Below are 15,889 nucleotides of genomic sequence, written 5' to 3' on the forward strand. Positions count from 1 at the left end.
CGCCGCACAAAGAGCACCGTTCTCGCCACGCGCTGCGGCAGGAAGAAGTGTGGCGAGCACTCCCGCGTCCCACGGTGATCCTGGAAATGTGCGACTTAGACCAGGGGGTCCTGGTCCTCACCCGAAAATGATGCCCCAGGGAGATCTGAAACACAGGGCGCTGGGCAGCTGAGAGGGAGGGCAGGGCAATCGGTCTGGAACTCTCCTTGTTCGTTCGGGACTCCGCGTTCCCGGGCCTCCCCCACTTCAGCAGACGTGTCTTGTTCCGGTACAAACGCGAGTGGCTCGACGCAGCAAACGTTTATTGTTCCACAGTTTCGGTGGGGGTCGGGAATCCAGAAGCAGCCGAGCCAGGTGGGTGGGGGTCAGGGTGTCTCTGGAGGCGGCGGCCAGGACGCGGGCCGTCCGAAGGCCCGAGGGGGCCTGAAGGAGTCTGCGCGGCTCGCCGGCCCCGGGGGCCTGTCCGCTCGGCAGCTCCGACGGGGCGGCCGCCTCCGCCCACAGCCCCGTGTCAGCTCCTGCCGGATGCCGTGGGTCACGCGGACCACCCCGGCGACAACGTGCTCGGGGGACCCCCGCGGGTATCCCGCAGGCCGGACCGGGGTCAGCGGACCGGTCCCACGTGAAACGTGCGCACACCGCGCTTGCGAAGCGCGCCCAGGGCGTGGACACCACCGCCCCGGCAGGGGCGACGGGGATCTTGTTGGCCTTCTGTTTTGTCTCCAGTTCCTCTGCCGTCTCCCTCTTTCGACTTTTTTCTTTCCAGAAAAATCACCGCTCTTCCCCTTTGCAGCCAGTCCTCCCAACCTAGGTTTCTCCGCCTTCCCCCATACATCTTTCCTTCTCTTCGTTCCCCATGTCTTTTGCTTTCATATTTATTCAGTTATGAGAAAGCCCGGCAAGATTTTGGTTTTCAGTGACTGCAAAGAACAAGTCCACGAGAAATGACAAATACACAAGGACTCTGGCCACTTGAGGTTCTAGTTCTCCCTGAAAAGACACTCATGCGCTGGAAGACGGGATCCTCTCAAAGGTCCCGGAGTTGCCAGGAGGAGGGAAATCGTTTTTCTCGATTGGGCATTGTGTTGGGTGCACGCGGCCCCATTTGGGGTAGAGGCTGTGGTGCAGGAAACCCTGCTCCCCCTGGGCGAGGCGGGGGGGGAGGGGGGGGCTTGGTAATCACCCCTGATTCCGCCCACCCTCGCCAGGAGAGGGTTCCCGGAGCCCCTTTCTATGAGGCGGCCTTGCGGTCCTGCGCTGGCTTGCCTTCAGAAAACCGCAAATTCCCTAAAATCCGGGCACTTAGGATATGGAGCAAAGTATTGTGGTCTCAGGAAATGAGAATGGTAAACATGGCTCACTACTGACCAGGAGTTGAGGCCGCCTGAGCTCCTCCCCAAACAGGCTGCACCTGCCCCCCCTGCGAGCTTGCGGGCAATGCGAAGTCCTTCTCCCAGCTCCCGAAAGCCGAAAGCCGAAAGCCGAAAGCCGGGGCGGCCCCGACAGGCCGCGCCCGGACTGGTGAGGCTCATGCATGCTAAGATGGAGAATCACTTGTGTAAGGAAAGCTTGTGCTGAAAGTACACGCCGGGACCTTGCTATGCATGGAGGGGAAAAAGCCGGGAGGCCCCAGCAGGTAAGACAGAAAAAATAATGGGATGTGACATAAGCTGCCTCTTTGCTTACATTTTCTAGTTCTGAACAGAGACCTGGGGTTGGCGTTACTTCCCTCAGCTCCTGACTTTCCCTCCATTTCCCCGGCTCGGTCTCCAGCACATCAACAAGGAGGAGCCCTGTGCAGCGGCATCCTTCCCCGGAAAGGACCAGGCTTCACTTTAGGGAATGGTAGCTGTGTGGCCCGGGGTGGGGGTGGATCCAAATGACGACAGATGAGATAGACGGCCAAGAACAACTCAGGGAATTTTTTGCTTTGAGTTTTGCCAAAAAGGTCATTTTTTTTTATCACATTTTGGAGCCAACAAGCTTTTAAGCCCAAGAACCACTAGCTGAGTGAAGCAATGCTCGAGTGTGCCACCAGAGGTCGCCAGCAACTGCTCTCAATGCTACCACAGCCCAATGGTCCCTTTTCATAGCAAATGTTTTTAAACATCCTCTTTACTATTCTGAAATGCAACTCGTGGATAATATTACCTACCAACACACCCAATTCTTATATATTTTAAAGACTTTAATATAAAGAAGAAAGGAAAGCAAAGTAATGTGTTACGAACTCATACCTTGGCTTGCCTGTGAATACCTAGAGCTGCAATGGAGTGGTTGGATGTTTGCCCCCGAACGCGGAATCTCTCCCTCTCTGTAACAGCTGCGGGTGTAGATGGAAGTGAGGTGTTAAGTCAGTGAGTCGAATACCACTAGCAGCTTTACCATTGGTGATAGGAGTTTTCTGCAATGGTAAACAAGTCTTGGAAGATCCCAGAACAAAACAAATTATTGACACAATCTTTCTTCAGTTTACTTGTAAATACATTTGTCTTCCTGGCCCTGCAGCCCCCCAGATCCAGCCACCCGGGGGCACACACGGGCCAGGGAAGGTATGTGCCATGTTCTCCTCATGGTGTCGGGGAAGCAAGTGAACCTAGGACACCACTTTTTCTCCGAGTCCCACTTGTTAGCCCCTTTACCACCACCCTTTGTTATAGGTATAATGTTTTCTATGGGCCTCACTTACTGAAAAGGGTTTAACCCTTCCTAGAAGGCATAGTAGCCATATGAATCACATCCCTAAAGTGCTTGCGTGCTGTCCGACCCAGCAACTTCACCTCTAGGAATGTACCCTAAAAAAAAAAAAAATCTAGATGAGATGATCGCTACAAATATGCTCACCAAGCATGGTTTATGACTGTAAAAGTGGAAAGCCATCTAATTGTGCAACAATAAGGGAGTGGTTGAATTGTAGCTACAATCTAGTATTAGGAGTTAAAAATTAGGTTGTTAAAAAGATTTAATCACCTGTGGGGAAAGGATTACAAAATATGAGGTATCTTTTTTTTTTTAATTTTTTTTCAACGTTTATTTATTTTTGGGACAGAGAGAGACAGAGCATGAACGGGGGAGGAGCAGAGAGAGAGGGAGACACAGAATCGGAAACAGGCTCCAGGCTCTGAGCCATCAGCCCAGAGCCCGATGCGGGGCTCGAACTCACGGACCGCGAGATCGTGACCTGGTTGAAGTCGGACGCTTAACCGACTGCGCCACCCAGGCGCCCCAATATGAGGTATCTTCTGATCTCATTTCTATACATTTTAAAAAATATGTAAATGTGTCGTGACAGAGTATCACTGGGAGGTGACACACAGACTTCTTTTTAGTTTCCAGATTTTCTTCGTTGAACATGCTTTTATACAATAAGAAAAGCACTAGTTCTAAAATGATGAGGAAATGTTTCATAAAAGAATCCTATTGTAGCTGTTTGGTGAATTCCATAACTACCCCTACCTTGTGTTTGGTAAATCCCCGCTTTAGCTTTCTTTAAGATTGGCAAGATCGGGGCACCGGCTGGCTCTGTCGGTGGAGCATGCGATTCTTGATCTTGGGGTTGTGAGTTGGAGCTCCACACTGGGTGTCGAGATTACTTAAAAATAAAAATCTTTAATTAAAAATAGATCTACCCTATGACCCAACAATAGCACTGCTAGGAATTTGCCCAAGGGATACAGGAGTGCTGATGCATAGGGGCACTTGTACCCCAATGTTTATAGCAGCACTTTCAACAATAGCCAAATTAGGGAAAGAGGCTAAATGTCCATCAAGTGATGAATGGATAAAGGAATTGTGGTTTCTATACACAATGGAATACTACGTGGCAATGAGAAGGAATGAAATCTGGCCTTTTGTAGCAACGTGGATGGAACTGGAGAGTGTTAGGCTAAGTGAAATAAGTCACACAGAGAAAGACACATACCATATGTTTTCACTCTTATGTGGATCCTCAGAAACTTGACAGAAGACCATGGGAGGGGAAGGGGAAAAAAAAGTTAGAGAGGGAGGGAGCCAAAACATAAGAGACTCTTAAAAACTGAGAATAAACTGAGGGTTGATGGGGGTGGGAGGGAGGGGAAAGTGGGTGATGGGCATTGAGGAGGGCACCTGTTGGGATGAGCACTGGGTGTTGTGTGGAAACCAATTTGAAAATAAATTTCATATTAAAAATAAATAAATAAATAATCTTAGACGCTTAACCGACTGAACCACCCAGGTACCTCTATATACATCATTTTTAACGGTAAATACATATATGTGTAAATATATGCACTGAAATAATATTATACAACCACTAAGAATGAGGTCCCAAAATACAATGTACTTAAGCATTTTTCTAATGTTGGGGACTTAGCTATTCTCCCTCTCCCCTTTTATTTGGTATAAAGTTGCTATGAACCTCTTGGAACAAAACCTTCGTTGATAGATCCAAATATTTCCTAGGGCATTCTAAAAGAGGAATTACCAGATGCAGGGCCGCCTCGGTGGCTCAGTCGGTTCAGCAGCCTAAACTTCTGGCCCTTGATCTTTGCTCGGGTCTTGATCTCAGGGTCGTGACTTTGAGCCCTACTTTGGGGCTCCATGCTGGGCATGAAGCCCACTTAAAAAAAAAAAAAAGAGAAGTACCAGGTACAAATGAGTATCATAACTAAAACTAATGAGACACCCATCCACATGGGTTTTCAGAAAGAGGGTTTCGGTTACCCCAGTCCCTGCAGGGTATAAACGCTGTTGGAACCAAGTATCTGTTTGATCTCACTTTTGCCAGTACCAAGTAGCAGCACCATTTAAAACAGAAAATTAATCAGATGAACAAACAGAAAATCTCCTTCAAGTTACTAAGTGAAAAGTGGCATCATTTTTACTCTAATCTGTTTCTTGGATTGCTAATAAAGTTTACTTCGAAAAATAAAAATAAATAAGTAAAAGCGATTTTTTTACCAAAAAATCAAAATCAAAGATCAAAAATCTAAAAAAAAAAAAAAAAGATTGGCAAGATTTGTCAACGGTGAAGCCAGTTGTGCAATTGACAAGGCCCTGTGCGTTTTCGCGAGGGGAGAACCTGATGCAGTAAGAAGCCGTGAGCTGTCACATCAGGTGCAGAGCTCACTGAGCACCCCACATTTGCCATTGGACGGTCTGCCGTTGTTCGGCCCGGCTGCTTCCTGACCTTTGGCCAGGTACTACAGTGACACAGATTCTGTCCCTTTGTTTAATAGCACTTGGTGGTAGTCCCCAAACAGTAGTTAAACTTGACTGTAAAGGTAGTAGTCACCCCTTAAATCAACCAGGTACCAAACTGATTCATTTTCAAAGCATATCTGGAAGATAGAAGTTTCTAAAAGTTGCTTTTCTTTTCTTTTTAAGTTTATTTATTTTGAGAAAGAGAGACAGAGCAAGTGCAGGAGGGGCAGAGAGAGAGAGGGATTGAGAGAATCCCAAGCAGGCTTCGGGTTGTCAGTGTCGCCCTGAGCCTGATGCGGAGCTTTGAACTCACAAACCGCGAGATCACAACCTGAGCTGAAATCGAGTGGGAGGCTTAACCAACTGAGCCACCCGGGCGCCCCTAAAAGTTGCTTTTGTCATGAGGACAGCAAGGCACCAAGAGGTTTAAAGATTTGCACATTTACCGAATTCCAGGTGCTGTTCTAAGTGCTTGACAAATACTAATCTGTATAAGCCTCGTATCAGCCCTGTGACATGAATATTGTCATTATTCTCCTTTTAAAGATGAGGAAACTGAGGCACTGAGGGGCTAGACAACATGCCCTTGGTCACACAGCTAGTAAGAGCTTGAGCCAAGATAGGAGCCCAGGGGGACTGGTTCCAGAGCCCAGGTGTAATGCCACCTCTCCCTCAGCCTGGTCTTAGGTTTCCAAAGGCTGCTTCTGGTTGGGGAATCAGCCCCTGAAAATGATTGATGGTAACTTAAGGCCAGACTGGTCAGCAAAGGTCTGCGTGGTGGGAGAATGAGGCCAGAGTTGGAAGGATGTGCGAGGTGATGCAATCTGTGGTCTGATGAAAGCCGGCCCAGGCTGATGCAACCACAGATGGAAAGGAAATCCTCCCCTGCTCTTGTTGGACCACACAGAATAGGTCAAAGGCCTGAAATACAGACCCGGGGGTCCCAGCTTTTCATGCTTACGTTCTCTCCAGCTTGAGTGCACCCACAATAGGGACGATTTTGGAATCCATCTGTCCACATCACTGTGTTGGCTAATAGAAAGAGCGGACCTAAATAAAAACATTAAAAAAAAAAAAATAGGGGCGCCTGGGTGGCTCAGTCGGTTGAGCGTCCGACTTCGGCTCAGGTCACGATCTTGCGGTCTGTGGGTTCCAGCCCCGTGTCAGGCTCTGTGCTGACAGCTCGGAGCCTGGAGCCTGCTTCGGATTCTGTGTCTCCCTCTCTCTCTCTCTGCCCCTCCCCTGTTCATGCTCTGTCTCTGTCTCAAAAATAAATAAAAACATTAAAAAAAGAGAAAGAAAGAAAGAAACAAAGAAAGAAAGAACCACGCCCACCATTTTTCATACATCTTACCATGGATTCAGGAAACCCATGCTTCTGTGAAAACCCTGTGGCACCTGTTCCAATTGATTTCCCTTGGGATCTTGTGATATGCGGGTACATCTTATCTTGCAAAGCTAATGTTGAAATTCTTCTTCGGCATCTCCTTGCACTTGGGACAAATGTCTAGATCCTTGATGAGGTCTGAACGGACCAGGAGGATCTACTGCCAAGCTTCTTTCCACACTTGGCTGTGTGCCTGCCTCGCCTTAACCAGTCAGCCCCCAGCTGGCAGACTGTACCTAAAAAGATTTCCCTCAGCATTTCCTGACCACCCCCAGCCCCTCTGCCCTTAATGACACTCACTACAGTGGAAATGTGTTAATTTTATGTGTAATTATGTGTGTAATGTATCTGCTTAATGTCTGCCCCCTCCCCGCCCCTCGGACCACGAGCTCCAAGACAGCCATCGCGCCCCTGACATTTGTAATGCCAGTGCCTGGTTTACAGGTGTGCAGTGTGTATTGTGAACCGGCTGTTTATAAATGTCTACACTTGCCTGACATGAGCAAGTCCTCCATAGCTTCCCGGCCCTATAGTAAATACCAAAAAGTGGGAATGGGGATTTTCTTAAATCAACTAAACATAACTGTCTAATATGTAATCGCCGGTGTCTGGCATCTATAATGCTCTTTCCACAAGGAGAAATCGTCAAAGATCCGCAGGAGTAGAGAGAAGAGTACGGTGACCTCCGACATAGGCACCACTCGGCTGTGATGGTTATCGGTCATCGGCCCACCCGGTTTCCTGTGACCGTCTTACAAGGTACCCCAGCGAGGCCACCACTGTTGCTGGATAATTTTAAAGCCGCTCTCAGATATCAAATTATCTCAACCACGAATACCTCAGCATGTATCTGTTACAGATAAGAAGTCTTTTTAAAATGACTTTGATAGTGTCTGGACACCTAAACAATTCTTCGATATCATCAAACATCTAGTCAGTGTTTAAATTGTCCAAATTACCTACTAAATGTCTTTGGTTTTTTGGGGGTTTTTTTTGTTTTTTTTTTTACATTTGGTTTGTTTGAGACAGCCAGATTTCATTTGCCTAACAAGTCTCTTAAATCTCTTAACATATGACACTTCCCTTGTCCTGTTGTTTTTAAATCCTGCCATTTGGCTTTTTTTTTTTTAATGTTTATTTTTGAGCGAGAGAGAGCGAGCGGGGGAGGTGCAGGGGGCGGGGGGGACAGAGGATCCAAAGCAGGCTCTGCGCTGACAGCAATGAGCCCGATGCAGGGCTGGAACTCACCAACCGTTGAGATCATGACCTGAGCTGAAGTTGAACGCTCAACCGACTGAGCCACCCAGGCGCCCCCGGCCACTTGGTTTTTAAAGACACTAGTTCATCTCTCCTATAATGTTTTCCCCATCTTTTGATTTTACAGATTGCATCCTGTCAGCTGGTAGGATGTCTAAGGCTTGCTGGAGTTCTAGTTTGATTTAGAGGCAGGAACATTCTGCAGACGAGTGAGGCACCTGGGCTGGTCTCTGGCAGAAGGTGCAGGCTGCTGCTTGATCAGGCGCTATTTGGTCATGCATTATAAAGTTCCTGGTGGCTAGATCTGTTATTGAACGTCAGGGATATGAAAACTCCAGGATTCCTTCTGTATTTATTGGCAGAAACTGTCCCATAAAGAACTTTCCCTAACTATTGGTTTACAAGAGGCCAGATAAAACCTTGATTCTTTCTTTTTACCAGGTGTTTTTTTTTGTTTGTTTGTTTTTTTTTTTTTACCAGTTTTCAGAATAATTACTATTGGACAGTTCTTTGTTTCTCAGTATTTCCAGTGGGGACAGTTAGGATGTACAGTAAAACCTTGGATTGCGAGTAACTTGTTCTGCGAGTGTTCCAAAAGACAAGCAAACATTTCTAATAAATTAAAAAAAAATTTTAACATTTATTTATTTTTGAGACAGAGAGAGACAGGGCATGAATGGGGGAGGGTCAGAGAGAGGGAGACACAGAATCTGAAACAGGCTCCAGGCTCTGAGCTGTTAGCACAGAGCCCGACGCGGGGCTCGAACTCACGGACCACGAGATCATGACCTGAGCCGAAGTCAGCCGCTCAACCGACTGAGCCACCCAGGTGCCCCAAATTTTAACTTGATAAATGAGTGATGTTTTGCAATACAAGTAGTACATGACGCTGAACATCACATGATCACAACTGAGCCAATGGTTCTCTCTCTTTCTCGCTCTCTTTCTGTGGGATTGTGGGTGATCATCTCCCATGCTTGCATGCTTGGTCTCAGGCCGTGGTGTCTGGCGGGAATCAGTGATTTTTCAGAATGTTGGAAGGTGCCCACAACTGGCACTAGTGTATTTTTTGTCCCTTCAGAGCACCTGTGGATAGTCCTTTGCTTTTCCAGACAAGAGTAAGCTTAGGAATGTTCTGCTTCATTCTAGATCAGGCTGCCTGCAGATAGAGACCCTTTCCTCTGCTGCCTTATTGCCAGTTACATTAAATACAGTCTGTGACAAGAGTTGATTAATACTGTACTGTAGTCAACATCCTTGCGAGCGTATACGATGGCCCCCATGCAGAAAAAGGTTGAAAAGAAAGGCAGTAAGAAGAAGGATATGATTGTGGTGGAAGTTAAGAAGGAAATCATCGAGAAGTATGAACGAGATGTAAGAGTGGCTGAAATTGCAAGATTTTATAAGAAGTCTAAGTCAGCCATTTGCAAAATATTAAAGAAGAAAGAAGAGAAAAGGGGTCTAGAGGCAGCAAAAGGAGTCACTAGAATATCAAAACAATGGCCACATGTTCTGAAAAATGTAGAAAAGTTGCTTCTCGTTCGGATAAATGAGAAACAACTAGGAGGTGACTGTGAGAACTCTATGTGCGAGAAGGCAAAGGCCTTGTACGCCAACCTCGTAAGTAAACTGCCGGGTACGTCAAGAGAAAACAAAGAAGGCTTCAAGGCAAGCAGGGGATGGTTTGAAAACTTTAAGAGGGGAAGTATCATAGTGCTGTGAGGCATGGAGAGGCCGTGAGTTCGGATGCTAAGGCAGCTGAGGCATTCGCTATGGAGTTCCAGAAGCTCATGGCTTCCGAGTGTTACCTGCTGGAGCAAGTTTTTAACTGCGATGAGACGGGGCTTTTTTGGAAAAAGATGCCAAAGAGGACCTACATTACAAAGAAGAGAAAGCAGTGCCCGGTTTCAAGCCCATGAAAGACCGTCTCACCCTCTTGTTTTGTGCTAAGGCAAGCAGGGATTTTAAAGTAAAGCCCCAGCTCATGTATCATTCCGAGAATCCACGGGCCTTCAAGAAATGCAAGGTGCAGAAGAGCCACTTAAACGTTATGTGGAGTCCAACAGCAAGCTTGGGTCACTCCTATCTTGTTCATTGAGTGGATCAATGAGGCCTTCAGTCCTACAGTGAAGAAATAGACCTTTTAGGAAAGAATCTGCTTCTCAAACCCTTGCTGGTTATGCATAATACTCCTGCTTATTCTCTAGGCTTTGAGGATGACTTCCTGGAGAAATTCGAGTTTTTAAGGTCAAGTTCCTTCCTCCCAACACTCCAGTCCTTCAGCCCATGGATTAGCAGGTCATTTCAAAGTTTAAAAAGCTTTACAGTTTAAAAAGCGCTATTTCAGCAATGCTTCAAGGTGACTGAAGGAACAAACCTTACCTTCCGAGAATTTTGGAAAAGTCATTTCCACATCGTGAATTACCTCCAGATCGTCGATAAAGCCTGGAATGGGGTCGCCAAGAGAACCCTCAATTCTGCTTAGAGAAAACTGTGGCCTGAATGCGTTCTTGGGCATGACGCAGAGGGGCTTGCTCGTGAACAGGAGCCGCCAGTTGTCACTAAAATTGTGTCCTTGGGGAAGACCACGGGACTGGAGGTGAATGAGGATGACATTCAGGAGCTGGTGGAGGAACGTGGCCAGGAGCTGACCACTGAGGAAATGACGGATCTGCATCGAGAGCTACAGCAAGAGGTTACGGAGGAGATCTCGTCTGCAGAGGAGGAGGGGAAAAAGGCGGTGGAATCCCTCACTTCAAGTGAGATTAGGGAGATGTGTGAAATGTGGGAAGAAGTGCGAAATTGTGTAGAAAAGCACCACCCGAATAAGGCTGCAGCAGTGTGAGTGAGGAATCTCTTTAATGACAATGCATTGTCACATTCCAAGAAATCCTCAAAAGGAGGCAAAAGCAAGTGTCATTGGATAAGTTCCTTGTTAAAGTTGCACAAAAAGAAAAAGATTCCACTGAGCCAATAGATAGCAATGATTCCATTAGTCAGAGTGAAAGTCGCCCTACACAATAACCCTCCTCTCTCGTCTCCCTCACACCAGCCCTGAAGGTTTTCAAAGTTTAGTGCAGGTTAATTTTTTTAATTTTTCTATTTTGATTTTCTTATTTTGTATTACAGTATTGTAATGATTTTTATATGAATAGTTTTGGGTTGTGGAACGAATCACCTAAGTTTCCAATATTTCTTAAAAAATTTTTTTTAATGTTTATTTATTTTTGAGAGAGAGAGAGAGAAAGACAGAGCATGAGCAGAGGAGGGGCAGAGAGAGAGGGAGACACAGAATCTGAAGCAGGCTCCAGGCTCTGAGCTGTCAGCACAGAGCCCGATGCGGGGCTCAAACTCACGGACTGCGAGATCATGACCTGAGCGGAAGTCAGGACGCTCAACCGACTGAGCCACCTAGGCGCCCGAGTTTGCAATATTTCTTATGGGCAAATTCACTCTGATATACAAGTGCTTTGGGTTACAACCATGTTTGCAGAACGAATTATGCTCACAAAGCAAGGTTTTACTGTGTATCTTTTAAGGGAAGATAGTTTTATACTGCTATTTCCAGTTCAAATTCGGGACCACCAGGCTTTGACTTCTTTGATTTGTGTCCATTTTATGCAGAAAATCTTGATTCCTAATGACATTAACATAATTATATATTCACTTTGTGTGTGTGTGTGTGTGTGTGTAATCTAGAAATAACAATAACACAGATAAACTGAAAAGAATTTAAGATGTCTTTAGCAGCTGTTTTTGTTCTGGTTTTACTACTGCATTAGTCAATAGCTCCAGGCCATTCTCTGTGCCATTATGTCAGCAACTTGGTATATGGTTAAATTCATTGGTTACCCCTCATTTCTGTTTTTATTCCATTTTGTTTTATGGTTACGTAAAACATTTATATGGTTCCAAAGTCAAAATAGCCCTTAGCCATAATCCTTCCACCAGCTTGGGGCCTAGCACACCAAACACTCAAGTAGCCACTGACTTTTTCACCTGGGTATATGATCCATGATCCTTCTATGCCAAGTCATTCACGGGTGGGGACAACTCCCACCAAGAAAGCCAAAGGCGTGTAAGGACCATGATTTGCCCTAAAGTTCAGCTCGATTGTAGTTTTGGGGAGCTTTGCAAAGGAAAGGTCAAAAAGCATATTTCTCCCAATCCTCCGGCTTCACCGAGAGTGGAGAGCAGAGAGCAGTGGACGACAGGAGCACTGGAGAGAGAAGGAGTCCCTCATCTCCAGTTCCACCCAAGCTCTGAAGTCCTCCCCGCCCCCCTTTTTTACATTATTATAGAACCCGTCAGTGTTTATTTTCCTTTAAGAAATGAAGGGATTCTTTTTCTGGTTTAAAATGGAGATAATTGGCATATAACATCATATTAGCTTCAGGTGCACAACATGATTCAAAATTTGTACATATTGTGAAATGATCACCACAGGAAGTCTAGGTAACATTCACCACCACACAGTGCCTTTTGTCCCCTTGTGATGAGCATTTTAAAGATCTAATCGCCTAGCAGCTTTCAAATATACAATACAATATTATCAGCTAAGGTCGCCATTCCACCCCCAGGGCTTACTTATTTTATAGCTGAAAGTTTCTGCATTTTGACTCCCTTCACCCATTTCCCCCACCGCCCATTCCTACCTCTGGTAACCACCAATCTGTTCTCTGTGTCTATAAGCCCAGGTTTTGTTTTTGTTCTTATCTTTATTTAAATTCTACATGTGAGATTATATGGTATTTGTCTTTCTGTGTCTGACTTAATTCACTGAGGATCGTGCTTTCAAGTTCCATCCATGTTGTTGCAAATAGCACCATTTCCTTCTTTTTATGGCTAATATTCCATTTTGCATACAGACTGCATCTTCTTTATCCATTCATCCATTGATGGACACTTAGGTTATTTCCATACCTTGGCTATTGTACACAATGCTGCAGTGAACATATTAGTTTACTATATGGGGTTTTAGTATTTTCATTTTCTTCACATAGATACCCAGAAGTGGGATTGCTGAATCGTATGGTAGTCCTATTTTTAATTTTTTTAAATATTACTTTTAAAAAAAATGTTTACTTATTTTTTTTAAAAAATTTTTTTTTCAACGTTTTTTATTTATTTTTGGGACAGAGAGAGACAGAGCATGAACGGGGGAGGGGCAGAGAGAGAGGGAGACACAGAATCGGAAACAGGCTCCAGGCTCTGAGCCATCAGCCCAGAGCCCGACGCGGGGCTCGAACTCATGGACCGCGAGATCGTGACCTGGCTGAAGTCGGACGCTCAACCGACCGCGCCACCCAGGCGCCCCATGTTTACTTATTTTTGAGGGACACAGCGGGGAGGGGCAGAGAGAGAGGGAGACAGAGGATCCAAAGCAGGCTCCACGCTGACAGCAGACAGCCCAATGTGGGGCTCAAACTCATGAACCATGAGATCATGACCTGAGCTGAAGACACATGCTTAACCGACTGAGCCACCCAGGCGCCCCCTATTTTTAATTTTTTTGAGGAACCTCCATACTGTCTTCCATAGTGGCCACAACAATTTACATCACTACCAACAGTGCATGAGGGTTTCCTTTTCTCCACACCTTCCCCAACACTTGTTATTTTTTATTCTCCTCTTTCTTAAGATTTTCTCTTCCTCAGGTCCCTGCCTTTTATAATTATTTCTCCATCTCCCTGGCCTTTCCTCCTCCAGGTGCAAGAGTCCTTTGTTAACGTTCTAGCACAGATGAGATCACCATGGCCCATAGCCAATGACTATTAACTGCAACCTTAGCTTGTCACCACTCATATAACACCTGAAGTGTCCCTTACCTTTGGGGTCACTTCCAACTCTAGTTTTGACATTTCTGGCAGAAAAAAAAGTGAGAAAATATCCTACTCATTACAAATTGGAGGGGCACCTGGGTGGCTTAGTGGGCTAAGTATCTGACGCTTGATTTTGGCTTAGGTCATGATCTCACTATGGTGACATGGAGCTCCACATCAGGCTCCACGCTTGAGATTCTCTCTCTCTCTCTCTCTCTCTCTCTCTCTCTCTCCCCCCACCCTCGGCTCCTCCCCCGGCTCGTGCTTTCTCCCCTTATGAAATCCTTTATGGGTGTCCTCACCCCCATTATCCAGGGCATAAGGGGGGATCTAAATGAGATAGACAATCTAACCCTAAAACAACAGATGCAGGCCCTTGGCCTTAACCTAACCACCTTACACCACTGGGTCAGGGAACGATTACCTGTGAATCTGACCACAGACATTCACCCCTTTAAACCAGGAGATGCAATATGGATAAAGGAATAAAATATCCAACCCCTAAAACCATTCTGGAGGGGCCTGTTCACTGTCATTTTGTCCACCCCACCTGCACTACAGGTAGCCGAAGTGGGTCCCTGGATTCACTACAGCAGAGTGAGGCCAGCATCTCGAAACTGGGAGTGCATTACTGATCCACCAACACTGTGCAAGCTGACCATATGGAAGAAGCAATCTGCAACCCCAGAGGCTCTGGGAGACTGCAGCCCTGCTTTAGCCACTCCGGAAGCTAACTATGCACGGCAGAAGTTTGAGGGATCGACAGTTCGATGAAACAAAAGACTGTCCTTATTTTCTATATGTTTCCTTACTGTGATGCACTGTCACTCCCCATTTCTCAGTATTATTGTGATTCTTGCTCTACTCTTTGCCATAGGATTGGCCGAGGCCCTCCCCGGCCGGCTAAAAATATGAAGCGAGGTTTCTGTTAACACTCACCTTCTTTTTGTGGATAGAATACTTCGTTGGTACCAACATGGGGAAACAATGGACATAAGAGACTAAAAAATTGGATCCCCACAAGCCTTATAGTAGGACAAAACACCCCAGTCCTACTATCCAGGCTTGGCTTCTTAAAAGCTCAATTATTGGGAAAAAAAAACTGTCCTGCCTAGTGCAGAAAAAGTTCACCGTCGTCTCTGTTCAAAACTTAATGTGCCTAGGCCAAAGATTTTATAACGCAACTACCCAAAAAAACCCAATGATGGGGGACCCCAGATAACCTTGAGCCAGATCCCCACCCCTTGTCTAACTTGTCTCATCTCTGAGAGGCCTGGGACAATGTCAATGTGGCCATCAAATGGCAGGCCTCAGGTGGACTATACTAGATATGTGGGAGAACAGCCTATATAAATAAACCTCTAAACCAAGGTGATGCTCTTTGACCCTAAATAAAGGGGTCCGAGCATCCAAGGGTGGGGGGGGATGTCATAGGGTGTCCTTCCTAAGGAAAGAAAAAAAACCCCTCAACCTTGCTATGTACTTGACAACATCCTTTACGACCTTGTAACATGAGACCACTTAATCAGACTATGTGTTATCATATATGAGAAACAAAGAAGTAAAAAGTATATAAAAAAATACCCCACGTGGCGTTCGGGGCTCAGTTGTTTGGATACGAACCCAACTGAGCGGTGCCACTGGCAGGAATATAAATTGCTTCCAGGAAAGAAAAGCCTCGATGTCGGTGTCACGACTATCAGTGCGAGAATCCTGCTACACTCTCACTGATCTCTCAGTATTTACTTGGGGAACCGATTTTTTTATCCTGGCTCAGGTAGAAAGGACAGCATTCTACAATTGTTATATGACCTCTTAAACTCAAGTTGGCAGCATAACCATTTACAGAAACCAAATATTCTCTCTTTTGGCTCCAACCGTGCCATTAATCTGAATCATCCCGTGTATTGACCGAAGGCTATAGAAGTGCAGCACCGGCAGGACTGGGCTCACTGTAGGTGACCTGCACGATTTCCAATCGTGCACGCCGAATCAGAGTTGCAAAATCCAAGGAAAAGGCCATTTTCCCGCAGGGCCCCGGAAGCCGGGCGCCACTTTCCCAGGCAGGCGTCCTCAAGTTCCCGGATCCTCACCCGCCGGTGGCGCGGTGACGGGAGTTTCCCCAACCCCGCCCGCCCTGGCTCCCACACCCAATGAGCGGCTGCGGGCCTTTTTGGTGGGCGGGGCGCGCCTTAGGAGCCTTCCCGGTAGGCCTGCGGCCGGCGCGGCGCCTGACGTC

At 46.3% G+C, this 15,889-nt stretch overlaps 1 long non-coding RNA gene across 1 annotated transcript; it reads right to left on the bottom strand.

Annotated features, from left to right (window-relative positions):
* Positions 1-1,492: 1,492 nt before the first annotated feature.
* LOC121025634 (uncharacterized) lies at positions 1,493-15,732 on the bottom strand. The gene is made up of 3 exons (XR_005788113.1): positions 15,563-15,732; positions 3,457-3,592; positions 1,493-2,422 (listed from the first exon to the last, which is right to left on the bottom strand). It is a non-coding gene; the product is annotated as an uncharacterized LOC121025634 (long non-coding RNA).
* Positions 15,733-15,889: the final 157 nt, after the last annotated feature.

This window comes from Herpailurus yagouaroundi, unplaced genomic scaffold (assembly GCF_014898765.1).
Source record: "Herpailurus yagouaroundi ecotype Mexico unplaced genomic scaffold, PumYag 67690, whole genome shotgun sequence".
Taxonomy (NCBI): domain Eukaryota; kingdom Metazoa; phylum Chordata; class Mammalia; order Carnivora; family Felidae; genus Herpailurus; species Herpailurus yagouaroundi.